The following is a 7,459-nucleotide window of genomic DNA, read 5'->3' on the forward strand; positions in this document are numbered from 1 at the left end:
CAACACATTCCCTCTTTCACCAATTTATTAGAAAGAAAAACAAATCCAGGTCTGCTGTAATCCAAGGGGTTCCCATGATGATCCATACCATAGTCACTGTCCCAGTCAATGAAGAACAGAATGTTCCCCATGGGAGAGCAATGCAGTGACCTGAGCTAACATCAATAGGTCAGCCCAGGTCACTGCAGGGCATAACAAGTGCTGCTGTCAGGAGCGAGGTACATTACCTGTGGTGACGATCTTCTGCACTGCTGATAGCAGAGCTGTCACTGACTTCAATGACCGCCGCCTTCACAGCCAAGTATCGTGGGAACCTGTGACGTCACCGCTAGTAACAGTCTCGGGTCGGCAGCGAGAGGAGGGGATGTGACAAGCGGCAGCTATGAAAGACAGTGACAGCGCTGAGGTCGGGAGGACGGAACTTCACCACCGCAGGTAAGCCGAGCAGGGCCATGTGTGCGGAGTGCGAGGTGGGTGGAGCCTAGCGGGGTAATGTGTGCAGAGTGCAAGGTGGGTGGAGCTAAGCGGGGTAATGTGTGCGGAGTGCGAGGTGGGTGGAGCCTAGCGGGGCCATGTGTGCGGGCGGCAGAGTGCGAAGTGGGTGGAGCCTAGCGGGGCCATGTGTGCGGATGGCGGAGTACAAAGTGGGTGGAGCCTAGCAGGGCCATGTGTGCAGGCAGTGGAGTGCAAAGTGGGTGGAGCCTAGCGGGGCCATCTGGCGCTAAGGACGTCAGTGCTGGGGACTGCATGGCTGGAGACAGGTGAGTGTGTACCTGCCAAGTGCAGGAGGGGGCGGAGGCCAGCGGGCAAGTGTCGGCTCCCTGCACTCGTAACCAGGGTAAATATCGGGTTACCAAGCAAAGCGCTTTGCTTGGATACCCGATATTTATCTTGGTAACCAGCTTAATGCAGGCTGCCAGCAATGGCTCCCTGCACACTGTAGCTGTAAAAAGCCCTGCTTTTGGTGATCGAGCCGTTCTCAAACGTAACTCGAACTGTCGAGCTTTTAGCAAAAAGCTCGAGTTCGAGTTCGATCTCGAGCACCCCCCAAAATCACTCGAACTTGAAATTGGCGAACCTCAAACCTCGAAAATCGCTCATCTCTAGTTACGGCTTGTAGTGTACAAACAAGTTTTGTAGGATTTATGTGTTTTTTGTACTGAGTCACCTCTATACCCATATCTGTATCTTTTGGTACAACATTTGTATAAATATTCACACTGTGTGAGTGCTGTGATGGTTTATTTTTTACCCTAAAGGCAGTTTCAGTGGAGCTTAAAGAACGGAAACCTGATTGTAAAGTGTCATGAAAAGGATTATCTGAGTGATTCTGGATTAGACGGTAGTGGACCAGACATTTCAGAAATTTAAAGGTGAAGGGGAGATTATAGACAGGTCTGTAAGTTAGTAGCGCAGCTCTGGTTGAGGGATGTTTTTTTAAATAATGGGTGTGTGCCGCCCTGTGCCAGCAGCCTGCCGCTGCTCGGATCAGGACCTTCCGATAGGTGGCTCGAGGGTCTCCGGACCCAGGGGGTCCCGCGGAGACTCCGAATGAAAAGGGTGGGGGATGGTGGATGTAGGACGTATATGTACGGGCTGGGCCGTATTAAGTTTGTGACGCCACCCACGGTGTGTGGTGAGGTTGGACACCACCGCTGCAGCTACGGAGAACCCGGGGGAGATGTTATGCACCAAGTTGTTAACCCCTCCGTGGGCAGGGATGGTGGCCCCGGAGATGGGCGACCGCAGGGTGCGGTTGTACTCACTATTAAGGAAACACATGAGCTTCTGATAAACCAAGGTGATGGTGGTCGGTGCCGGCAGCCGGCTGCGTTCTGGTTCCCCCACCCGGCGGGTGGTCTCTGTCTTTCTCCTGCACCTTTTTTAGAATGGTGGAGTGCCTCTGCTTGCAACTTCAGGAGTGCGCTTCCGGCTGGATGTGGCCTAAGGAGCCCTTGCCAGCAGATACTGGCCCGTGGGATCTCTGAGCCTTGGCGGTGGCCTTTTATCCCCCTCGGTGGGCTGTTGTCTTCAAGTAGGGACTTTGGATGGGACAGGACCTCAAGTCCTGGCCTCAATCGGTTAATTAACTGGTTTCAGTCGCTTCTGGTCCCAGCTTCAGGGACCGAGTACCCTCCTGTGTGCTCCGGTTTCCGAGTCGGTTCCCCGGGTCGGTACCGGCTGGCTACAACCCTGTCCCGGTCCACCTCAGTTCCACCGAGCCGTCTTCCCAGCTCCTGCAGGCAGAGACCGCCGTCTGCCTCCTAGCCAGTGGCACCAGGGCTCCTACCCTGGCGCCGTTCAATTTGGGGGTATTCGCCTCTGCTGGAACTGGGCACAGCTCCAGCCCACACTCCTCTCCAACTTGAACTCTAACACTAGACTGTTTACTTTTCCCGCCCCCGGGCTGTCTAGAATCCTCGGTGGGCGTCTTCCAACCGCCTGGTTCCTCCCCCTGGTGTGTCCATCTAGCCCTGAGGGGGGGTGACTAGGGTTTTGAAGGTCGGATGCTATTACCTGTGTGTGCAGGGGCCTATTTGTGACTACCTGGCCTGGCCAGGCCGTCACAGGTGTATGCTGGTGGGTTTAAAGGCAGAGAAAAAGGTTACCAGATGAGAGAGAGAGGTTAAATATTTTAGTTAGGTGTGTGGTGACAACTGTGGAGAAGGACTTTCCCCAAAAGTCGGTAATGTTTGGTTTTGTTTAATCACTAATAACGTTATTAGAAAATAGTTAAAAAAAAAACGGGATGCCTTTGGATATGGCTGTGCTGCTGTATGATGAATGGGGGGATGTATTTAATGAGTGGAGGGTGTGTGGACTTGGGAGAAGCTAGATGCACACTGCACAATTTATTATATTTTTTTCTTAATTTTATTTGCGGATATTCCTGCAGCCAATCACAGTGCAGCACATATCCACAAGGTTCAGACACAAAGGTTTGTGTCATTGGCTGCCTAGCTCACATGTCCGTCTGCATACAAATTGTGGGCATGCGGCGTTGGCACCATTTTATCAATGTGAAACGTTAGGGAAGGTGCTGCTAGACAGATAGCTTAGCCAGGAGTTTAATGATAGGTAACTGAGATAGATAAGAGAGTGATAGTGTAGATTAGGGACATGAAGTGTGTGGAAAGGTGTATGTCACAAATCAGCATTTAATGATAGAAATAGGGATAATTAGCTAGTTGTCAGTGTCTGGTAAAGAGTTGCCAGTGAACAATCTAAATAGCTATTGCTACTTATTACTGGTTGCTCCCAATTAGTCAGTCAGCCACATTCGTAGTTATTGTTAGTTAGTACTGCCTGCTGTCAATTTGCTATTGAACTAGGTAAAAAGGTATTGGCAGTTTTCATGGCCTGGTCAAAATTGCCCTGTCAATCACATTTGTAGTCATTGTTAGTTAGTAGTGTCTGCTGTGAATTTGCTAGCAAACTAGGTAAAAAGGTCTTGGCAATTTTCATTGCCAGCTCCAAAATATAAGGTCAATCACATTTGTACCTATTGTTAGTTACTTAGTACTGCCTGCTGTAAATTTGCTAATGAACTAGGTAAAAATGTCTTGGCAGTTTTCTTTGCCTGGTCAAAATTACACAGTCTATCACATTTGTAGTTATTGTTAGTTAGTACTGGCTGATATCACGTTACTGCTGAACTACGTAAAAAGGTCTTGGCAGCTTTCATTGTCTGCTCAAATTACGCAGTCATCGTATTGATAATTAGTATTACCTGCTGTAAATTTGCTAGTGAAGTAGGAGAAAAGGTCTTGGCACTTTTCAGTGTCTTCTCAAAATTATGCAGTGAAGCACATTTATAGTTATTGGTACTTTTTAGTGCATTCACAATATTGCCAACTCAGACAACTGACACAAAACATAAGTTATTTATTTCCTGCCTGACAGGTGTGGTCATAGGGTTGTGAAACATCTGATTAAAAGGGGAATGGAACATAAACCATGATTGGTAAATCACAACGAGGCTGTGGTGGAAGAGTGAATAGGCGGCGTGTTCGAGACGCATATATGGAAAGTTCCTTTAGTCAAAGCTCTAGTGGGCAAACACCGGCTCATCATATCCCAAGAAAAATTAGAACAATTTCAGTTACTGAACAGCCTACTCATTAAATGTCTTTGACAGCTGCACACCTCTTCAATTTCAAAATGAGTCTGATAAACAGCATGTGCTAGAATGGATAGCAAGCGCTGCATCAACTCACCTCTCCTCCTATTTCTGCACCTCAACATTCAGCACAGTTCATTCCTCAGAGGTGCCACCCCAATTACAGTTGTTTCCGCCAGTGTAACAAATCTCCAACTGGCAAACTGACTCTGGAGAACCACACATGGGCGAGTCTGCAGAGTTGTTCCAACATTCTATCCCATGGGCATCAAAAATCTGTTCCAAAGATTTGCAGACCAAAGACGAAATAGGGTCCGAGTAGGATCCCAACACTCCTCAACTGACGTTAACCCCCAGGGGTTGAGGTGATGACGATGAAACTCAGATACCTGAGGTTCACACGTACTATTCTGTGATGTCAGATCAGGAAGAGGAGGAGGGGGACAACAAAGAGCATGACGATAAAGTTCTAGATCCCACTTTGTGTGAACCCAGAGGCACACATGGCTGAATAGCTCAGCAGATGAAAAGGAGTAAGACCTCAAGGATCATATATTGGCAATTCCCACACAAACACGCAGTAATGCAAATATGAGAAGCTCTGCATCCTCACCCACAACTCTGGATGTGGCCAACAGCGGATGTGGGTCTGCAGTTCGCAGGAGGAGTTGCCTAGCTTGTGCTTTTTTTGAGACCAGAATTTATGACCCAACTTCCATTATATGGCAATGTTGTAAACAACGACTCAGTAGAAGGAAAAATTCAAATAATTTGACTACTGTATGCATAAGCACACATGCGCAACGAACATGCAATAGCATGGGAATTTTATTGTGCTAAAATGCGTACTACCGGGCTTACCCAAACATCGGCCACTGTATTGTTAGGATTCAAAATTGTGCTGACTAATGGATTAACACTCAGATCTTTGTTACAAGAGTAAATTGTTGCCACTTTTTCTGTTGCATGACCTTAATTTTTTGAAATGTGGAGGCTCAAAGTACAGTGTCCAAATTGTCTTTTATCTGTAGAGCCAGGGTTCTGGGAGCAAGACGCTGTCACTCATGAATCTCTTGATTTTTAATATTAAAATGTCAGCCCACAACTTGTGTTGCATGGACCATACTTTCCTGGTGTGCAAACACACTATAGGTAAATAGGGGGGGTAGATTGATGCCCCTGTCCTGCTGTCTGCTTGAAAGGTTTTTAAATATCAAGACACCAAGATGGGTCTCCGAGTTGTATCTTATCTGCAATGCCATTCCACATCCTGTGTGACAAGGTACCGTCACACTAAGCAACTTACCAGCGATCCCAACAACGATAGGGATCGCTGGTAAGTTGCTAGGAGGTTGCTGGTGAGCTGTCACACTGCGACGCTCCAGCGATCCCACCAGCAACCTGACCTGGCAGGGATCGCTGGAGCGTGGCTACACGAGTTGCTGGTGAGCTCACCAGCAACCAGTGTCCAGCCACACGTGCACAGAGCAGGGAGCAGTGCACAATGCTTAGCACTGGCTCCCTGCTCTCCTACTTACAGCACACATCAGGTTAATTAACCCGATGTGTCCTGCAGCTAGCTACATGTGCACAGAGCAGGAGCCGGCAGCACAGGCAGTGAGAGAGGCTGGTATCGAAGGTAAATATCGGGTAACCAAGGACAGGGCTTCTTGGTTACCCGATGTTTACATTGGTTACCAGCCTCTGCAGAAGCCGGCTCCTGCTGCCTGCACATTTAGTTGTTGCTGTCTCGCTGTCACACACAGCGATCTGTGCTTCACAGCAGGACAGCAACAACTAAAAAATGGCCCAGGACATTCAGCAACAACCAACGACCTCACAGCAGGGGCCAGGTTGTTGCTGGATGTCACACACAGCAACATCGCTAGCAACGTCACAAAAGTTGTTCGTTAGCAGCGATGTTGCTAGCGATGTTGCTTAGTGTGACGGGGCCTTAAGTCAACTTAATCAGGCAGTGCTTAAATTAATATGCATTGGAGAAAGCAGTCACACAGCTACAGAGTTTTGGACCACTATAAAGGCACAGTTTGATCAATGGCTGTCTCCACTCAACCTGGAACCAATGAAGGCCCTGTGTAATAAACCCTGTGTAATAAACCTGGTGGCGGCACTATGCCTGGGTGACATCCCATGTGCATTGCATGGCTTACATGTGTAGCGCCCCACGGGGCAGGTGGTTAACCTACTCATTGCCGGGCCTTTCCGGGTCGGGTCAGGTGATGTCATGGGGGCCTTGCCCGGTTCCATTGCCCCGAGGTGTACAGTAAATGGTGGAGGAAGCAGGGTATTTGGGAAAGTTTGTCATGATGCCACCTGTGGTATGCGGCCAGGGAGTAGCCGCCGCTGCAGGGTTCCTTGCTGGGGCAGGTGTTATGGCAGTCGGGATGGTGTCACTCCCCACAGGTGGAGCGGGCCACGGGTGGATGATGAGGGGTTTTAATGGCCGTTAGCACCTAAGCGCTGGGTGGCAGCATCGGTAAGGTTGTGCCAACACAGTCTCTCTGGGTTCAGGGTGTAGTTTACTCACATCTTCAGCTGCCAGCCCAGTCACACTGGTCAATGCCATGATGGGCTCAGGTCAATCCCGGATCTGCGGGAGGTCAGAACCAGTCCGGTAGTCTGTGGGCCCCTCTTCGCTGTGCTTTTTAGGGCAGCTCCCTGTGGCTTGAAGCACTTAGAGTCCCTTCCGTACTAGGTAGAGTACTGTTCCCTATGACAGTAGCGTGGATCCCCTTGAGTCTGACCGTGATAGAGGCCTGGGTGTCCCGGGTGCTAGTTGGCTCTAGAAACTTGGGTGGTCGAAAAAGCATAGAACCTCTCTGTCCGGCAGAATCTGGTGATGCAACGTGGAATTACACCACCCTAGGGTGCTGTACCCTGAACTGCGCTGGTCCCGGGGAACTGACACGGTGTCCTCCACAGCGACTGTTAAACTCCTATGTCCCACAGGAGCTACCGGGAAAGACGTTTGCTCACTGTCACTTCTGCTGGAGACTCTCTAAAGTACCGTATGTGTGACTCCTAACTCCCGCGGGTGGCCGTTCCTCTCCCTACCCAGGTCCTAAGCTAGGGGATTGGGGCCCAAGTTGTGATGGCATCCTGTAAATGCAACATTGTTGGCAATCCCTTTGGTACCCAATTCTAGTCCAGTCACCAGTGGGGAAGGGGCAACCCATGTGTGTATGTGGTTGTGTATGATGAAACCGGCACCAATCTCCCTTAGATTCATGATTAGAACTACACCTCAAATGAAGTGCAGTACCATGTGGCGACCAAAACCTCAGGGGTGCCACACGTGCTCAACCTGGTTTTACAGAA

This window comes from Anomaloglossus baeobatrachus, chromosome 5, assembly GCF_048569485.1.
Source record: "Anomaloglossus baeobatrachus isolate aAnoBae1 chromosome 5, aAnoBae1.hap1, whole genome shotgun sequence".
Lineage (NCBI taxonomy): Eukaryota > Metazoa > Chordata > Amphibia > Anura > Aromobatidae > Anomaloglossus > Anomaloglossus baeobatrachus.